Raw genomic sequence first — 18,894 nt, forward strand, 5'->3', positions numbered from 1 at the left:
GCCCTCTGTGCTCCTTCCCATGGCAGAGCAGCAGAGCTGGAGGAGCAGAGGGCTGGATTTTAGGAGGCACTGAAACTGCAGGTGATGAGTTTCCAATCAGATAAGGGGATGGTAATTCCAGATGACCCTGCCATCGGCCGCGGGAATCGCCAGGCAGGGAATGTAGGGGTTGGGTTTCACTCAGAGCCTGGACACATTTATAACGTTTCACTAAATGAATAGGGAGTACTGTGACCCAGCTGGGAAATTTATGGCCTTGGTTGTGGCTCTGACAGGGCTTTGGAGTGAGATATCATGGGCGTCGGGGGTGGAGGCTCATCTCAGCCTCAAATTGGGGTGGGGGTAGGGGTGAGAAGCAGAGATAAAGCAGCTGTTGAAAAGCTTAAGCTCTGTGTCTCTGGCTGAAAGCAGCTTGAGAACACGCTCACCGAGGTGTCAACCCCTCCACCAAGTGCCCAGGAGGTGAAAAATATCCCAAGTGAAGGAGAAATCAAGTCCCATGTTGGGGGGTCCAGGAGCTCAGTCGTAAAACGTGCAGATGCACAAGAGGAGGGAGAGAAGGAATAGCTCCATGGGAGGAGGAGAGGTCATTCCTGACAATGTGCAGCTCCACAAACCTGGAGCTGTGCTGCACAGGGACCTTTCACTCCACTGTCTGTGGTCACTCAGCTCATTTTCTCTCAGGGCTGGACCAGATTGGGGATTTATGGCACATTTTGGATTTTCAACAGCATCCGTTGCACAGCCCAAACTGAGCTCCTCCAGAAGTGGAAGTTAATCTTTGCCTAAGCTCCACACAATGATCTGCTGTGACCTTCCTGACTGATGCTTACAAAAGCCTTCCTTAGAAGCTGAGGGTGAAAAGCAGGGTTTAAAGATTTACTGGGACATTTACAAGTGTGATAACATTTTTCAGCCTGTTTGGCTTTACGATAAATCATTTTTTATTGCCCCAGAAAACCTGGAAGATGGTGACCAGAAGTTGAATATTTTTGGCTTTGTCATTGGAAAATCAGACCCAAAGTGTTTCAGCTATGAATGGAAGGAAATTTAAAGCACAGAACAATCTGAGGTAACCAGGCAAAACACTTGCTCTGGCTGTCCAAAAACAACCAAAAAAATGCCTAGAAATAAACAAAAGATGTATTTTGTAGGCCACTGAGAAGGTCTTTATTTTTTTTTTTCCCTTTTGATATTGAAGACTTTTTTTGAATTTTTTCCAAAGAAAGTAGTGAGGTTGAAAAATGGTGGTAGTGGGGGGGGGGGGGCGGGGGGGTGCATTAAAAATATGAATGTTTGGAGCAAAGCCAAGTGGTCGTGATTTGTTTTATTTGAAAAATGTCAACCAGCTGTACCTATGAAACTGGAAACCAGGTAAAAATTGCCCCAATCTCGGGGATTTTTTTTTTTAACTGAAAAGTCAACCAAGGTTCATCAGAATGGTTTGTGACCTTCCAACTGAGTGTCTTAGGCTTGCTGGAAAGTGGACTTGGCTAACAGGATTGTTGGAAATAATGTGGACTCAGCTGAAGTTTCACTTTCATTTTTGCGCACAAACCCAAGTTATGTGATGCTTGTACCACAAGTAAACTGAGATTTTTCACAAAATCTTTCCGTATTCATTGATACCAACAAACCAAGCTGCACAGCAATGAATTTGGGGTTGCAGTGAAGTAATCAGTTTTGGGATTGGCATGATTGGAAATTGGAATTTATCCTGAATATCCACCAGCAAATCCCTGTGACTCCTGAAGTGATATTTGTAAACAGGCAGTGTTTTAACGCAAGTATCTCAATTTTAATTCTTCTAAACCTCTCAAATGAGGAAAATCTGATCAATTTATCTCTGTGAACAGTAGTTCTTTGTTGAAAGCCAGCATGGCTTGAGTTTCTTTCAAGTTCAGGTTAAGAAGAAAAGGATTTGTCAACCAGAAAACTCCTTGGGTGTTGCCTTCTTCTCCATATTAACACCATCCCTAGTGGTTAAATCCCGATCCATGAGCAGGGCTCATAAACCTAAAGCAATGGGAATTAGGGACACAAAACCAGCTGAATAATGAAATTAGAGCCATTTTCAGTCTCCATGCAGCTGAAGCTGTGTGCAGGTCTTTTTTCAGTGCTCATAATCAGACAATTTGAGTAGCGAGCTCCCAAACCTGTTCGGTTTCAGGACCTCCCTTTGGAGAGTTCACCTGCAGCAGGAAAAAGTGGTTGGTGTTCTGGACACGGAGTGAACCAAAATCAAAGGCTTCGGGTCTGTTTTTGCAGGGCAATCTACACCTATGCAGCAGCTTCCCTGGAATCTGAACCATCTCCTGCAGCACAGAGCACTGAACCCCTGCCAGGAATGATAAACACATCCCATTTTTCTTTCCTTATCTGTTTGCATTTTGTTAATATCTCCTCTCAGCCCCTTCCACTCACTTCCAGTGGCTCTTATCAACAGCCAGCAAAGAAATCCTTCCCAGCCAAAGTCTGGAGCTTTTGTGTGGGAAATTTTCTCACCCGCGCACACGAGATGTGATTTACACGGGTTGTGATGTGGGGGTTCATTAGGGAAGTATAATTAAGATCAATCACATAACAGGTAAAATATAGGGATGGAGGAAGACACAACATCTCAGATCTCTGATTACATGAGTCACCAAAATATATTGCCACAGAAATCATGGAAAACATTCCTTTGACTTGCTGAGAGGAGTTTAGCATTGAAAACCTCATAGCAGTGTTTGTTGGAACACCGGTGTTCATTCTAAACAATAAAAACAAAAAATTGAGAGGGAGAAACTAGCTTGCCATAGGTTATTAATTCTAAGTTCCAAATCAATTTATTTTGGGGGGTTTTTATTACATTATATATAAAATGCCATAAAAGAAAAAAAAATATGAATGTATTCTTTTGTATGTCTCAGCAAACTGGAAAGCTCTTGGGTAATCTATAGAAATACATTTAAATGAGTAAAGCTTTTTTAGTTAATCATCTATATTTAATATTCTGTGTGGAGGGAGGGAATTTACCATCAGTACTTCTTTATTCAGTGTTTAATTAACGTGATGAATGCTGCACAGTTTGGAGCATGATAGGTTCCCAAGCTTAAGGCAAGCTATGGAGTAGATACATCACTAAGAATAAAATATATGAATTAATATAGATTTTTAATGCTGGAGATGCCACGGTGTTCAGGTGGGAATTGGAACCTTTTAAAATAGCACACTCCAGATAGAAACCCAGCTCAATAATGTTTGCTCCAAACGTGGGAGTTGCTGAGGGAGAAGCCAATATTGCATTCCTCAGGTCTGGGGCAGCAAAAGTGGAGGAGTTAAGATGAAGTGCAGATTTACTCCTAATCAAATCCAGAGGTCGTGCTGCAAACCTTATTGGGAGAGATCCGCTAGGGCTGCAGCACGAACATGACAGGCAGGCGAAATTGTGGATTTGATCATTTAAAAACCTGTGGATTCCTGGGGTTTTGGCTACGCTAAAGGCTCTGAGGAAAGACACGCTGAAAATTGCTGAGGGGTGTTACCCAAGCCAGTTGCCAAAGGCTCAGTCTGTTCAGTAATCCAGGGAGCAGCTGGTTGAGCTAACTCCCAGTTAATTACCTCTCCATTTCTGCAATCACTCCGTGGTTTGTTTGGGGCAAGGTGGACTGGGGGGTTTGGTGCTCAAATCGTTCAATTTATTCGTTTCGCTGTAGAAAATAAAAGTTGAGAAATAAAGACCTCATTATTGTACATATTTTTTCGTTTAATTCGTTATGGGCACGTTACAAACTGGCTTTGTAATTTGGGTAATCATGCACAAATGTTGGGGTTTGCTGCAGTATTTCCAGATCAAATGCTCGTTGGGCTGGAGCTGGCAGGCACTGCTGGGGCAAACCCAGCTCGCTGAGGGTGTAGAGGTGATTGACTAAATGCCCTCATAAACCTCCAAGAGCCAGATCCTGATGTCTTTTCATGCTCTTCAATGCCCAGGATATGAAAAGCACTTTTATGGGTGGAGTGTGGGGACCAAAACTCTACATACAATCATTTATCTGAGGAGGAGAATTAAGGAATGGAACATCTTACTGCCATTTAATGGGATCACTGGAGAACTGTTTCCTACAATGAAGGACCTCAAGTCCTTTGTGCCATCTGCTTTATTTAAATATTGCAGGATAAATCAGGTAAACATCCCAGTCAATCCTAACTTCCACTGTTCAGTTTAATCCCTATAGATTATCCTAAATAATTGTGCTTTTCCTTTGTCATTTCTTACACAACTCCAAGTTACAATCTCCTACAATGCCAGCCTTTTTTAAACTCTGCAGCACATCTAAAATCAGCATTTAAAGAAATTTTTCAGTTCTAAAATCAAGCTCTGAGAAGATTAAAAGTGCTTGGATCCAGAACACCCAAGCAACCTTAAACTGTCCCATTCCGTGAAGCCTTTAGACATCTGATTGCTCCAAGTTCATGCCCCTTCCAACTACTGTGAAAAAAGAGGTGAGACCTGCAAAAGCTGCTCCATTTTGAGGCACAGCCTGGAGTCATTCCCACTGTATTTTCCATCCAGGGCTTTGTATGAAGGAGGGAGTTATATGGAAAAAAACCCAGCGTGATCAACATTTTCTTGTGTGGAACCACAGCAACCAGGGAGAGCAGATGGAAGAGGGATTTCCCTTCAATTTTGACAACTTATTGTGTGAATTAGCTCCCTCTTCTCTCAGAAATGATCTTGAAAGGCTGACAATAATCTATTTTGACTTAGTGATGAGGAGTTGTGATGGAAGACTGCAGGGTCTCATGAAAATCTAATATTCCACTGAGAATGTTTTCTAGTCTACACTGGGAGCTAGAGACCAAATTTAATATCTGTTCTGAGATTCAGACCCCCTTGTCCAAATGTTCAGATGCTCCTCCAGCACCTGATTTTGCATCCCTCATTTGAGTTCTAAGTCTAAAGACAATCAGAAAACACACACCCCCAAAGAAAACCTTTTTGCTTTTTCTGGGAGGTTCTAAACGACTTTTTCTTCTCTCTGTGGTGGTGGGGAGGTCTTCAGGAGCCTTTCCAGTGCCGGATTTGACATCTGTTTTCTGAGGCACTGACTGGGGTAGTCTGCCCAAGGAATGATCCAGCTGGCTGGGTATTCCTAGGTGCTGGATTATAATGCAACAGGCAGGAAAGACATACTTGTGGGTATGGCCGAAAATGCCATTTAACGTGAAATGCTCCAATGCCACTTTGTTTAGGAAACCAAGCAGCTTCTTGTAAGTAAGATGACTATTTTTACTTTTTTTTTCCTGTATTCTCCATAATTCTCCTCCCCAGCTCCCCAAAGAGAACAAAAATACATAAAACACAGTGAGATAATTTGCGCGTTGCATCAAGCTATAATCCCTGGTAATTCCAGGCTAGCACTGTGGAAGAAATGACCAAACTCGATTCACTTTCTGTTGTGAAATTTTTAAAAAGTAGCTTTCCAGCTGACTTTCCTACTGCTGCACTCGCTGTGCCTGAAATGGTTTTGGCTTTAACTGCTTGGGTAGGCTCAACATGGCCACGAGGGATTTGGAAGACCTCACAGGGAAGACCTCCTACAATCTGCACTGGATGCTGTCTCCCCTCAGTTGGAAAATTTAGCGCCAAGGAGGGATTGCCTCAGCATCCCAGGAGAGGTATCTGCTCTTGGAAGGGTCTTCTTTCTTTGAGCGTGCACAAGACCTTGACCACCCTTCTGCCAAACGTCTTCATGGCAGAGTTCTGTTCACTCCAATATCCTCTCCACATCTGAGGTTGTTTCCATCCAGAGTAGGAGCAGTTGTTTCCAAAGCTCTTTATGGAGAAAGCCTTACTCATTTCTCTTTATTCAGAATTTTTTTTGTTTAAGTGCATGGCTGAAGCCGTCTAGAGAAATGTCAGAACTCCAAGTGGAGCACAGCTCTGGTGTTACTACATTGTTCCAGTGAAAAACCCGACCCATGAAGTGGGTTGACCAGCTTCCAGTTGATTAAAGATGTTCTCCAGAAGAACAGCCTAATTCAGAGCTGACAAAGGCAACCGTGGAAACTATGTCTGCTTCCAATAAACCTCCCTGCCTCCTTGCCAGGCACTGAGGGAAAAACCTGCCTTCAAACTGCTGGCCATGAACTTGCTTCATGTTTTAGCAGCACAAAATCGCTAAGGAATGACCAGAATATCCCCTGCATCCAAAACCAGGGTATTCCTTGATAAATTTGCTTGGTTTTCCCCCATCCCAGTGGCTGCACACTGGGCTGAGCTCGGCTGCCTCTCTTCTTTATGCCAGCCCAGCAAGGTCCCACGCACAAACTGGGAAGCAATTTGGCCAGAGGTAAATAATTCCCTCAGTGGCCATGCCTGATTGCACAAGGCGCTGTCCCAGCTTTGGAGAAATTATTTGGGTGAAGGTGGCACGTTGGGGTCGGTTTTTGCTCTCTCTGACAGTGTGAAGGTGCTGATTTTCCTGCAGTGCAGTGCATCCCGCTGGATTCGCTTCTCGCGTGTTCCGTGCCCGTGTCTGGGATTCATTGGCTGCACTGCAACGTGATTTTTGGACTCCTGCTCCAGCAGTGACTCTCTGACATGCAGTTCAAACCCTCAGCTCGTCCCAGACCATACTTTTATTACAGTGAGGAGATCTGTGTATAGCTTCAGACTGCTGCAAATTTCCAAGGGCCGCGTCCCAACGCGTATCACTTTCCAATTTCATTCCCCTCAAGAAATTCTGTCAACAGCTTCTCCCAATTCCATTAATCTTGTGTTTTACCATCTTAAAGCCTCCCATTCTCTCAACCCCCTTAAAGATGTGACCAGTGTTTCTCCTTGAGTGCTGACAATTACTTTCTCATTCTTGTGTGGAGCTGCTCTCCCTGCTAAGAACCACATGCAGTTTTCAATAATACCTATTCATCAGTAATGTATGGAGTGAGCCAGGTCTGGATTTCCACACTGAGGTACTGATGTGTTTTACATACCTTTCCTTACTCAAAAGGGATTTTCTGTCTCTGAACGCTTAATATGAGAAGCATTTTTCAAATTCTTTGACAGAATGCTTTTAACATATCAGCAGGGTTAATAAATCTTTCCCATTTGTTCTGTTCACTTTTATTCATAGTGAAGTATTGATCAGGAACAAGCAGGGATTGTGAGGACAGTTCTCAAATCAAAGTGATATATGGCGCTACCAGGACACTGATACAAATGGTTTGGTTTGGAGCTGTGCTCCTTTAGCCCTGAGGATTTTCCCCCAGCAGCAGGAAAATCCAGAAAGGGATCATTCAACCATCCCAGACCACCAACCTGTCAGAGCTCTCTGCATTAACTTTTCAGATTTGTTTTTCTTCGCTCCTTTTTCACTGTGCTGCACTTGAATAACACAAGCATTTTATCTCTCCAAAATGCAAGCAAATGGTGGGGTCCAAGTGACCGATTGAAATCAGGGATGGGATGGCATAGACCACAATAATATTGAAATTAATATTTCACCTTCTGTCCATGCCCCAAATCTGGAATATTCAGGGGGTTTCCCTTCATTGATTTGATTTTCTCTTGGGCTACCTTATGTATGTGCATTCTTTAGAGGTACCTTGTGCTGTGCAAGAAACTAATCAGTTAAAGCCAAGGGACAATTGGAAAGGTGAAATTAATTTATCCTAATTAGAGACATAGAATAACTAAATTTGAAAAAGACTTCTAAGATCATTGAGCAACTTTGATAAAACACAAGGCAAGTATACTATCCAACAATATGAAAAAAACCCAGACATTTCTCATGGAGAAAGTCTCAATATCTGCAGTCCTTTTGTGAAGATAGGATGGAAAGATCAGAGATCCATGATGGGAAGGGACAAGATGCTGCTCTGAGAGGAGGAATTCAATCTTAATATCAGAAATTCTCAGAGACATCTTGGGTTGTGAATAATCTTCTTAGATGCTGGTAAAACATCTCTCATTTATGGCTTTTAGGACAGCCAGTGGCATAGGGCATTATCCTGAATTAGCAAACAAATTGCCTGGATCCAATCCATTTTCCATTTTGAGTTTTCATGAGTCTGTAGTTCTGTGAATGTTTTTCTATGTTGGTCTTAACTTCTCACCACATCACTGACTCTTTTTGGTTGTTTTTTTTTTTTTTTTTGCCTGGTCCTTGGAATTCCTGTTTAAAATTTTGGTGACACGTTGTGCTTTTTGTCAGCCTTGGCAGGGAGGCAGGAATGGTGCGTGTGATCCACTGAGGAGAACAGAATGTCAAAAAGCAGTGGTGGCACGGCGAGAGCCAGCAAGGTTGGGGATTGGGCGTCTATTTTTAGTGGCCAAAGATTGTTCTGAGGTTAAAGGAACACACAATTCTGGGGGAAGGTGGAGCGAATATTTGCCTTCCCTGGAGGGAATCCAAGAGGATTGCAGAGTAAGAGGTCAGGGGAGCAAGGGGAGGGGAGGGCTATCTGTGACACAGCTGTTTTGGGAAACAAAAAGGATTAAAAAAAAAAGAAGAGGAGTTGGATGGCAATTCCTGGTGAAGCATTTTTCAGAGTGGTGGAGTCAATGAAGCACAGTCGTATTTAAGGCATCAGACCACCTACATCTCAACAGATCCACAAATCGACGTTAACGATGCCATTTATATTTAAAAAGAGCTTTACATTCAGCTGGAAAAATAGAATGGATGCTGAAACGTTGCCTTACTTGTTCCAGCCAACTTTCTGAAGCAGGATCTGATACATTTGCTGGGGAAAAGAGCAGAAAGCACAAAACCCTTTAGGGAAGAAATATCTCAGGCAATTCTTCCCTTCAGCAGGTTCTGACCAACACTGGAAGACCTCAGTTTGTAGCAGTGACAAATTCTTGTGCACAAAAAGGGAAAAATCAGCTTATTTATTATTTTGTCAGAAAAAAAATAACATTTGGGGAGTGTAGGACCCTTTTGGAGATGAAAATTGCTAAAGCAGTAAGATCTACCCACTGTAAATTAGCAATGCCTAAAATGGAAAACACAGTGGGATTTTTAATTTTTAAGTCACTCGAAAATTACATAAACCTTGCATGGTTTTCTTCTTGTATTCATTTAAGAAATTGAAAGTGCAGCAATTTTTTTCTCATAGAGTTATACTATTGACTCACTTTTTCAAAAGGACAAGGAGCCACTCGAAATTTGCAGCAGGAAAAGGCACAGGAGCTGCCTAATTTAGCCACATTTTTCTTTGCCCTGAAGAACTGCGAGCTTTCTCCAAGGAAATGTGGAGTGAATCATTAGGCTCAGCCTAAAACCAGACCAGTGTGTGTATTCCAGGCTGTGCACAAGTTAAACTGCCTTTCAGGCAGGTTAAGAACATGCTCAGGATTATTTCACCTGTCAGTCCACAGTTACTCACACAGGCTTTGGATGTGCATCCAAGTCTTTCAAAGGTTGTTCTCTGTGTTTGAGGATAGACCAAAAAGCCAATATTGTTATTTTTGGGCTATTTTTAATGTCTACATGCAGACAGCTCTCTAGAGTTGCCATAAATATCCTGTTTGCTTTCTTTGTTTCTCTTTCATTTGGCTCCCTCGGTATCAACCAGACTATTCTTCCTAAAATGTTTTACTATGTCCCTGCTGCTCCTTTTGGAGGAGAAAATCAGGGAAACGCATTTGCAAGGGGAAAGGGATATTTATCCAGCAGCGAGTAACTTTTAAAAATAGTTAAATCAATTTAGAGCAAACTTTCAACAGAGAACGCTCACCTTTGGACAGAGATCAAGAATGGAAACTCTCAGACCAGAAGGAATTTGCGCAGGATGTAATGAGGAATCAAAAAATGTGAGTGGGTCTGGAGGGTGCCAGGACCAAAATAAGGCCAGGTCACCCTGGCTGCCAGGCTGAAAGCTGCTTTTTCTCCCTCTCACGCAGCTCACAAATGTCTAACATTTCGCTGAGAGTGTGAAGTGCAAATCCAAGGATTCATTTTCGTGCCCGAGTGGGGAGCTGGGCTCAAAGAGCAGAGCTGGGCCCAGCTCTGCCCCACGTGTGCACAAATCCACAGGCAGCCATTCCAGGGCCTGCAGAGCATTTTCTCCCCGTGAAAGGCACGTGTGATGCTGGGCTCATTAGGAGGAGACGTGAAACTGGATCTTCCTTTCTTCCTGCTCGGCTCTGCCTTTCTGCTGAGTGCCACAAAAGCAGATTGCATTTGTTCACTCTCTGCCCACAGCACTGGAGCTGGAGTTTATCTCCATCTTTCTTCTATTTTTTCTTTTGCCTTTTCAAATTCTTGGCTCCCTCATTCAGAAGCATGTGGAAGAGGGAAATTCTCCTAGTGCAGCAAAGCACTTATGTACTGGAGCAGAGGGCTGGTTTACTTTTTAATAAGTAAAGCATTTCTTTTCTTTTTCTTTTTCTGTACCCGTTCTCCAGGCTGGCATGAGCAGACTCCAGGAACTCCTGCCTGCTGTCACTGACACCTGGGCTGAGAGCCTGCCCTCACCAGGAGGACTTTGCCTGAGCCTTCCCAACAAGCTGGGGGAAAATCCTTCCAGCAGCTCCTCTCACCTCATAAAATTCTGAGTGCGAATTGCCGGCGCACGTGGGGGACCCTGCAGGTCCTGGGGACGCTGAATCTCCTCTGTTCTCCCACCAAAATGTTCCATTTTGCCAGCAGCACCATTCCCTTCTCGGGGGCTGCTGTCCCTCTCATGTGTCACTGGGAATGTGCAGGTGGTGATGTGGGACAGGGGGATCAGTCCCAGCTTCTTGTTCCTATCCATCATTTTTGGTGGCACTCGGCCCCCCTGATCAATCAGCACATGGATTTTAGGGCCATCCTCAGCACAGGGATCTGCAGGTGGTGGTTGCACCAATCCAACCATTGTAGGTACTCTGGGAAACTGCTGCCAAAAATTGGGCAACTGAAACCTGGAGAGGGACTTTAGACCAGAGCATGAATAGATAAGGATGTTGATATCAGTTTCAAAATGTGAAGAGGGTAGATGATCTTGATTAGATATCAGGAAGAAATTCTTCCCCTGTGAGGCCCAGAGAAGCTGTGGGTGCTCCTGGATCCCTGGAAGTGTCCAAAGCCAGGTTGGACATTTAGGCTTGGAGCAGTGGAAAATGTCCCTGCCCATGGTGATTTTTAAGGTGCCTTCCCACCCAAACCATTCCAGGATCCCTGACTTCATGATCTCAGGAATTGTTGTAGAACACACAGCAGAGAAAGAAAGGCACGACAGAGTCATGGCCATGTCAGATGTTTGTGCTCCTCAAGGACAGGCAGCACCTGCCTCCCTGCAGGGAAATCCAAGGGAATTGTAGATGCCTTTGTAGCCTTCTCTGCCTTATTAGGTTAAAGGACTCCTGGTTTGGCCTTTGCCTGAGGGTGTCCAGTTGCCCTTGCCCAGCAGGAGCTGAGGTATGCTGAATTCAGATGATGTATTCTGTGGACAGGTGCAAAAGGGAATAATTTCTTCAGCCAAGAGGGGGAAAAAAGAGTGGTTAGAAAGTTCATCCTATGCTACAGAAAACCACAGCACTGTATATCAGGGACTTACATATTTATTATTATATACATTTCCTAAGTTCAGCGTCAGCTCTTGGCTGTGGGTGGTAGGAGATGTTAGAGCTCCTTGAGGGTGAGAACTTCTGTTGTTTGGAATATTTTGGCTTTTCTGTGAAGAGTCTGTGGCTTTTGGGAAGGACCTTGCTGCTGCAGGGGGCTCAGATGCCCAAACAGGAGCATTTCTGGCCGCTAAATTCCCTGGATGGCTTGGTCCTGCTCAGTGAGATATGTCCCCATGTCACTGACCCAACAGCCCACGTTGCAGCAGAGAAGTTTGCTCGCTGCAGTCCCCACAAGGAGGCCTGGCAGAGGCTCATTATCATCTCTCTATGGCATTTAAGAGAGAAATCTGGATATTTTACCCCACCAGTGCCACTTTCCATGACAAACCACAAGCCAAAAATCAAGGTTTTTGTGGTCTCAGCATGGCTGTGGTGGCTCACAGGGAGATTTTGGCAGAGTGGGGTGTGTTTACACACTGTCCCTGAGTGACAATCCCTCTCTGGGTCCCCCCAAAGCCATTAAAGCTCTGAGGAGTCAGCAGATGAACTGGAGTGGTTAAACTCATTAACACCAGGTTAACTCCCATTGTGAAGCTCCTGGCTCGACTTCAGAGGGCAATAAAACACCAAGAGCAACACGATGACTGTTCTGATCAGGAAATTCGGGACATGTGTCATTAGAGGGAACAAACAGGGCAGCAGAGGTGTCTGGCAGCAGCTCTGCTGAGTGTTCATTGCCATCCACTCCCCCTCCATGTTCCTCTAATGCCCTTTATCAGCTTCCTCCCCTGTTGGGTGCAAACAAAGTCTGGCCCTTACCTGAGGGTCAGAGAGATGAGAGACAGTGTTAGACAGGATATTCCCAGCATTTTCAATGCTTCCTTTTTGGTGGGATATGAATGTCTGACTGACACGGCCAAGCGAAAGTGCCGCGGGTTCCCGCGGGACCCGTGGGGCTGTAAAGCTCACAAACATAATAATAACAAAGCCATAAATTCTGACCTGTGCTGCAGTCCCGGCCGAATAACAGCTCCCCAGCTGTGGAATATGTGCCCTTGTTGTGTGAAAGTGGCAGACCCAGGGGTAAAGTTCACCTCGTATTTGTCAGGTTGTGCGGAGCCAGGCCCGTTTAATGAGCAGAATGCAGCCAAAAGCCCCAGCAGCAGGACAGATGCCCAACTGTGTTTTGAGCCTGTTATGATCTACTGAATATTTTGTGAGGAGGGAAAGCTTAAAAAAATACGTGATGAGGGACAGATAAGAGAGGCAGGGTGAAAAGTGGTGGCGAGCCCATCGCCAGGGACAGGTTTATCCCCTACACATCGCCCAGGAGGTTTGTATCTGCAGAGCTTCACCCAGTGCCTTCAGGCCATGAGGACTGGGTGCAGCCCAGGAGCAGGGATGAAATTTCTTCTTTCTTCTTTCTTTCTTCCTTCTTCCTTCTTCCTTCTTCCTTCTCCCTTCTTCCTTCTTCCTTCTTCCTTCTTCCTTCTTTCTGCAGTGATTTCTTCCCAGCCAAAACCCTGCAGCCCCAAATGCCTGAATGACATTAGGAAAGCTCCAAAGCTTACAGCAAGGTGGGGAAGTGCACTGGATGAACATTAGGGAAGACTGACGAAGCCATGAGCTAATTCAGATCCTTCCCAACAGAAGAGAAAGAGTTGGACATGTGGAAAGCACCCAAGTACCCCAAGCCTGTTTTTGGGATGGGCTGGCAGCAGGGAGATGCTCATAGGAGGAGTTGGGGGTAAAGCTTAGTTGGTTCTGCCATCATCAGGAGGGGATTTTCCAGGGAAAAGGGCCCTGAGAGACGTCTCCTTCATCCCCCCATGGCCCCTGGCAGGCTGGGATCGTGTCCACCTCCAGCCTCAGTGACAGGCGGGAGCGGGCTGCGCGCCATCCGCGGAGGGAAGGACGAGATGATTTGTTTTTGTGTGTGTTTTTCTTTCCATGTCTGCTCCTTGGAAGGAAACATGTCTGCTTTTAGAGAACAATGCTGCCCAGGGCCGTGGGAGTGAGGGCCTGGCTGGGCTGTGCGAATCCCAGCCCGCAGCCCGTTCCCAGGCTGGGCTCAGCCCTGCACCAGCCCCTTCCATGGGGCTCAACCCTAAATGAGGAGGGCTGGGGGCTGTTGGGAAGTGCAGCCCCTTCCTCTCTTTGTGGGGATGCAACACTGTCCCTGAGCTGCAGCAAGGATGCTCTGGGGCTTCCTGAACACCCCTCAAATCTCCAATCTGCACCACATAACCTGCACTGTTACCCTGAATTCTTCCTCTGCTTCTTACCCCAAATGCTTTCCTTGGAATATTCTTAGAGCTGTCTCTTCTCCTTCATCCATTTCCCAATGGATTGGTGAGGACAATAAAATGGAGATAGGACAGCCACCAACCCAGTAGGACAATTTACCAACTTCATCTCCCTTCTCTCAAAGTGCAGCTATGTCAGATCTTCTCATCTTGAACCAGCAAAACTCCCTTCAAAGTTGAGAAATTCCTACCACACATTCCACATCTCTATTAAACACCCTGAGCTCTGCTTTGGGAAGCACAGAGGGCTCCATGGGTGTTGCAGTGGCGTTAAACTCTACCAGCCTCTAGCCACATCATGTTTTGTTTTGATGTTCTCCACACACCAAATTTTGAGGTGAAATTTGGGCTGCAACATGCTAACTCCACTTGGAATGGGTGTTTGGGGCATCTCAGGGGTGCAAAGCAGCATTTTAGGGATTCCCAGCCAGCTCTCTCCAGCCTGACTAAAAGCACTTGGCATCAATTAGGGAATGTCCAGAAAGGCTGAAATTTCCATCTGTGCCTGAGCAGCACAGGAGGTGTTACACAGGACTCAAATAATGTGGATTTGGAGTTATTGGGGTGATGGGGATTGACAAGAGGTGCAAAGACACCTTTGGGAGGGTTTAGAGCTCCCAAATCTCCAGACAAGTACTGAGTTGAGAAAACACATTCCAGCAGCAGGTTTAGCCAGGTATTTTTCTTATTTTACAGCACTTTTTGTCACCTCATAGCTCCCCTGTCATTGCAGCCCTTTGAGCCCGGCTGTGCCCAGAGAATCAGGAAGATTTTGGAGAGAGGTTTTCCTTTCTCCCAGCGCAACAAAGCCCTTTTGGGGTCCTTCCTGGCAATCCTTAAGGTCTGCATATCACCTTTAAGATAAGCCAGGTATTTTTCTTATTTTACAGCACTTTTTGTCACCTCGTAGCTCCCCTGTCATTGCAGCCCTTTGAGCCCGGCTGCGTCCAGACAATCAGGAAGATTTTGGAGGGAGGTTTTCCTCTCTCCCAGCACAACAAAACCCTTTTGGGGTCCTTCCTGGTGATCCTTAAGCTCTGCAGATCACCTTTAAGAGAAAGCCTTGCCCTGGCACACGAGGGAAGGCTTGAACAAGGCTCCTTAACACAGCCCCGTGTCCTGCCGGGCACCTCTCCCACCCAGCCCCGCTGAATGGGACCTTAGTTTTCAGGATAAACACATCCATCACAAAGCTGCTTGGCCCACGTCCCCTCCATGAAACCCCTTTTGAGGACTCTTTGCACAGAGCCTTCATCCCTGCTCCACTTTCCACTCCCCAACCTGCTTTTCTCCAACACTGCCCAAGCAAAATCCCGTATTTTGCATTTTCCAGGAGTGGGAAAGGGTGCAGGAAAACAAGGGGCGCTTTAACCCCCTGTTTTAAAGCTGGAGTTCCCTCCTGGCTTGGTATATTTAGTTTGGGCACAGTTCTGAAACAAAAGGTACAAAGGAGCCAAGTTGTTGGGGCAGGGGGAGGGAAGAAAGTTGGTTTGATTTCGAGAGCCTTGGAAGATCATTAAAATTTCATAACAGGCAGGGAAGAAAAAAAAAAAAAAAGGTTGTTTGCTTCTAAGGTCTCTCTGGTGTTTAAAGAGCTCGAGACAAAACTGCCGAGCAGAATATTCCAGTTTATCCCGTGGAATAGGAAGGAATGGCCCCAGACATAATTACAAGTAAGTAGAGCAGCGAGAGAGGGGGAAAAGCTCAGGAAATCTGATGTCTAAGAGGGTTTTTTTTCACTGGGGTTTAATCAGATTGTTTGTTTGTGGTGATTTTTCTGACCTGCCTCAGTGAAGCGTTGGATATTTCGACAGCAAAACGGGTGGGAATGGGGGAATTTTGGCTGCTGGAATTTGGGGGCAGCGGAAGGCAAAGCAGGGGTGAAATGTGGAGCGTGGTTTGTGAGTTTACAAAGCCGGGTTCAGGGGATGGGGTTTCAGCAGTGGCCTCGCTGCTCACTGATTTTTGGAGTTTTTATCTGCTGAACAAGCAACAGGAGACAGATTTTTACAAAAGCAGGGAAATGATATCTCATTAATATTCCTACCTAGCAGAAAAAGAGGGGAATAATAACATTTAGTGGTTCTAAAGCAGCGGGGAGATGATGATGAATGTTAGGCTGTACGTGAAAACTATACAAGGCTGTATAGATTTCAAAAAAAATCCATGCTATTTCTGTTCTTGGGCTTCACTCTTTAAAAATACATTACCACTGAAATGGAGTTTTAGAAGGGAATAACAACCCTGGCAAAATATTTCTTTGAAGCGCAGAACTCCTGATCTGAAAAACAAATTGGGTGATAAATCACAGAACACATTAAGAGCCACAAGATCTATGGAAATCTAACATTATAAAATATTCTTCTCAGGATGAAATTGCATTTAAAACCAGTGTTTTATAGTGATACAAGCATTAGGAAAGGGGTTATGTTCCCGTCAAGGTTGTAGATATCAGTTCCATTCTAAAATCACAGTACAGTACTTTAAAAAGTCATTTAGAATGATTAGATATTTGTATATATGACATCAGACTTATTCATGAAAGGAGAAACTTTTAGCTCTATATTTGCATTTTATTATTAACTTACTTTTAGCTGTCTGCAATTTGTAAAACATTGCTGTGTTTAATGGCATCGTTCTTGCAGCAAAATATATGTATCTTACTTTTTAATTTTGTTTTACCAAAAAAAAAACCCAAACCCAAGAAAAATAATCTTACTTGTAATTTCCTGTAGTTAAAATGATTGTTAAATAACATCCAAGCTGAACACAAAGAAAATATATTTAATTATTTGTTGAAATGCATACAATTTTTTGGTTTTTTTAATGAGTAGAGCTTATTATCCTTCCTCTTTTTATACATAATCCATAAATGTTGTACCAATAAGAGAAGCTTTATGGGTACAAGAGGAGGACAAGAGAAGGTGTTTGTAAAGGAATATTTTTAAATTCAAAGTGAAATCTTATTATCTCTTGTGGGATTTGTGCTCCTAAAATCATTACCCACAGTAAATTGTTCCTCTGATTTGAAACATTTATCCCATGAGGAGGATTGATTATTCCGTTAGGAAACAATTTTCTCCTTATTTTTCTATCTCCCGAGAAAAAATCAGGTTCCCTGCTTTTCAGTTTTCACATGAGTGTACAAACAAAACTCAGAGATAATTTCTGAGGATTGTCCATGTGCAAACTCCCATCCTTTTTTAAGGATTTTCCCAGAGAGGAGCCTGATCCAAGCCCTGTTGGAGTTAATTACTCATTTCTATCTGCTTTAAAGGGATTACAAGCTGGAGGCTGAACTTTCATAAGAACATGAATTTTATCATCTTGCAAAATCAGGAATCATGGAATAATTTAGCCTGTAGTTGGAGAGCGCAGTTTGGTCTGATAATGATATTTTCCTCCATGTACTTTGGATTTATCAGTGGTTTGTGGCTAACACAGCCCGTATCAGATGATTTCTCACCCCCACGTTAATAAGACTGTGTTTTGGCATCGTGTTTGTGTAGAAAAACAAATTTTGAACCTTTGATTTCGTTATATGTTAAAAATAGACAAAGGTTTGACAATGATAGACAAGAAATAGACAAAGATCCTATTGTCTAAAAATAGACAAAGCTATTATTTACAAAAAAGCCCATTCCACAATTTGATAGTCATCAGAATAGCCTGAAACCTCACCAGCTCCATGAGAAAACGGAGAAGTCTGAGGGGTTACAGGAATTCTGGAGGCAGTGAAGGCTCCAAAGCTTTTTGCCTCCTTTTCTCTCTTTTATTCCTTGCCCTGGGCTTCCCACAAAGCCTCCATTGGGAGCAGGGTCTGGAAAGGGTCAGCTCAGTCGAGGCAGGGTCTGGAAACAAGGCCCATGTTGTCACACCAACCTGGGGCTCCATGTCCTGCCATCATGTAAATGAGCTGTTCCTGCTGGGAACGTGGCATTCCCGGGAACGTTCCCTCCTGATTTAAGAGCTCGTGCTGATGCTGCTGTCCTGGCTTTGCAGGCATTCACAGCCTCCCTGCTCAGCCTTTCCCTTCTTTTCTAGGTGGAAAGCAGTGAAGGGGGAAGGCTCCGAGCTAGACGAGTTTGTGGGAATAAATTGGAGAGTGGGCTTGGAAAAGGAAAATCCTTCAGGAACGTTTAAAAATGCAACTCTTCTTTAAATGTCCCTCCCCAGAAGAACCCCAACAAACAAACAAACAACAACAGCAAAAAAAAAAAAAAATACCAAAAACACCCCAAAAACACCAAACCAAACCAAGCCAAGCCAAACCAAACCAAACCAAACCAAACCAAACCAAACCAAACCAAACCAAACCAAACCAAACCAAACCAAACCAAACCAAACCAAACCAAACAAAACAAAACAAAACAAAACAAAACAAAACAAAAAAAACCCCCACAGAATCAGTGGGTGCAGTTATTTGCAGATAATGCCATTTAAGAGGCCAGAAATCTTCTGGGATTTTCCAATCTGGACAGATGGGGGTACACAGGGGTCTCATCCCCTTCAGGATTCCTCTCCCTGATCCATGGCCCAAAACTTTCCAAGTTATTGAGCCTCCCCAAAAAATTTAAGAATCAGTCTTGCTTGGGAGGAGTAAAAAGCTGGATTCTGCTTAATTTCTGTTCTTTCTGTGCAGGAGCAATTCACAGAGCCCAGTGCAAAGAGTGCAAAAGAGCCCAGAAGTGCCAGGGGCAAAACGCGATGGATGATTTCCAACAGCACTGCCTGCCCAACCTGCTCCCACCCCTGGACAGAAACCTTGGCTGTCTCGGGGATGCAGTTTGCAACCACTCTGCTCCAACACTTGTGAATAAAGGCCTTTTTATCTCTGGGGTTTCATGTTCAGAAGAAAGTTATCTATTGCCATAAAAAACACGTCTGTCCCTCTGCTGAGGGCAGAGCAGCCCAGGGTTCAGCATGGCATGGAAATGCTTCCAGCAGGCTTGGAGCCACAGCTATGTCCTTTTTCTTCCCTTTTTCCATACACTTGATCCTCACCCAGGCAGCTGCTGCTCTTTCTGGAGGGTGGCAATTCAGAAA

At 44.4% G+C, this 18,894-nt stretch overlaps 1 long non-coding RNA gene across 1 annotated transcript; it reads left to right on the forward strand.

The window, feature by feature from the left end:
* The first annotated feature begins 15,396 nt into the window (after nt 1-15,396).
* LOC134424074 (uncharacterized) lies at nt 15,397-18,687 on the forward strand. The gene is made up of 2 exons (XR_010029331.1): nt 15,397-15,521; nt 18,491-18,687. It is a non-coding gene; the product is annotated as an uncharacterized LOC134424074 (long non-coding RNA).
* Nucleotides 18,688-18,894: the final 207 nt, after the last annotated feature.

Source organism: Melospiza melodia, chromosome 13 (assembly GCF_035770615.1).
Source record: "Melospiza melodia melodia isolate bMelMel2 chromosome 13, bMelMel2.pri, whole genome shotgun sequence".
NCBI classification, from domain to species: Eukaryota; Metazoa; Chordata; class Aves; order Passeriformes; family Passerellidae; genus Melospiza; species Melospiza melodia.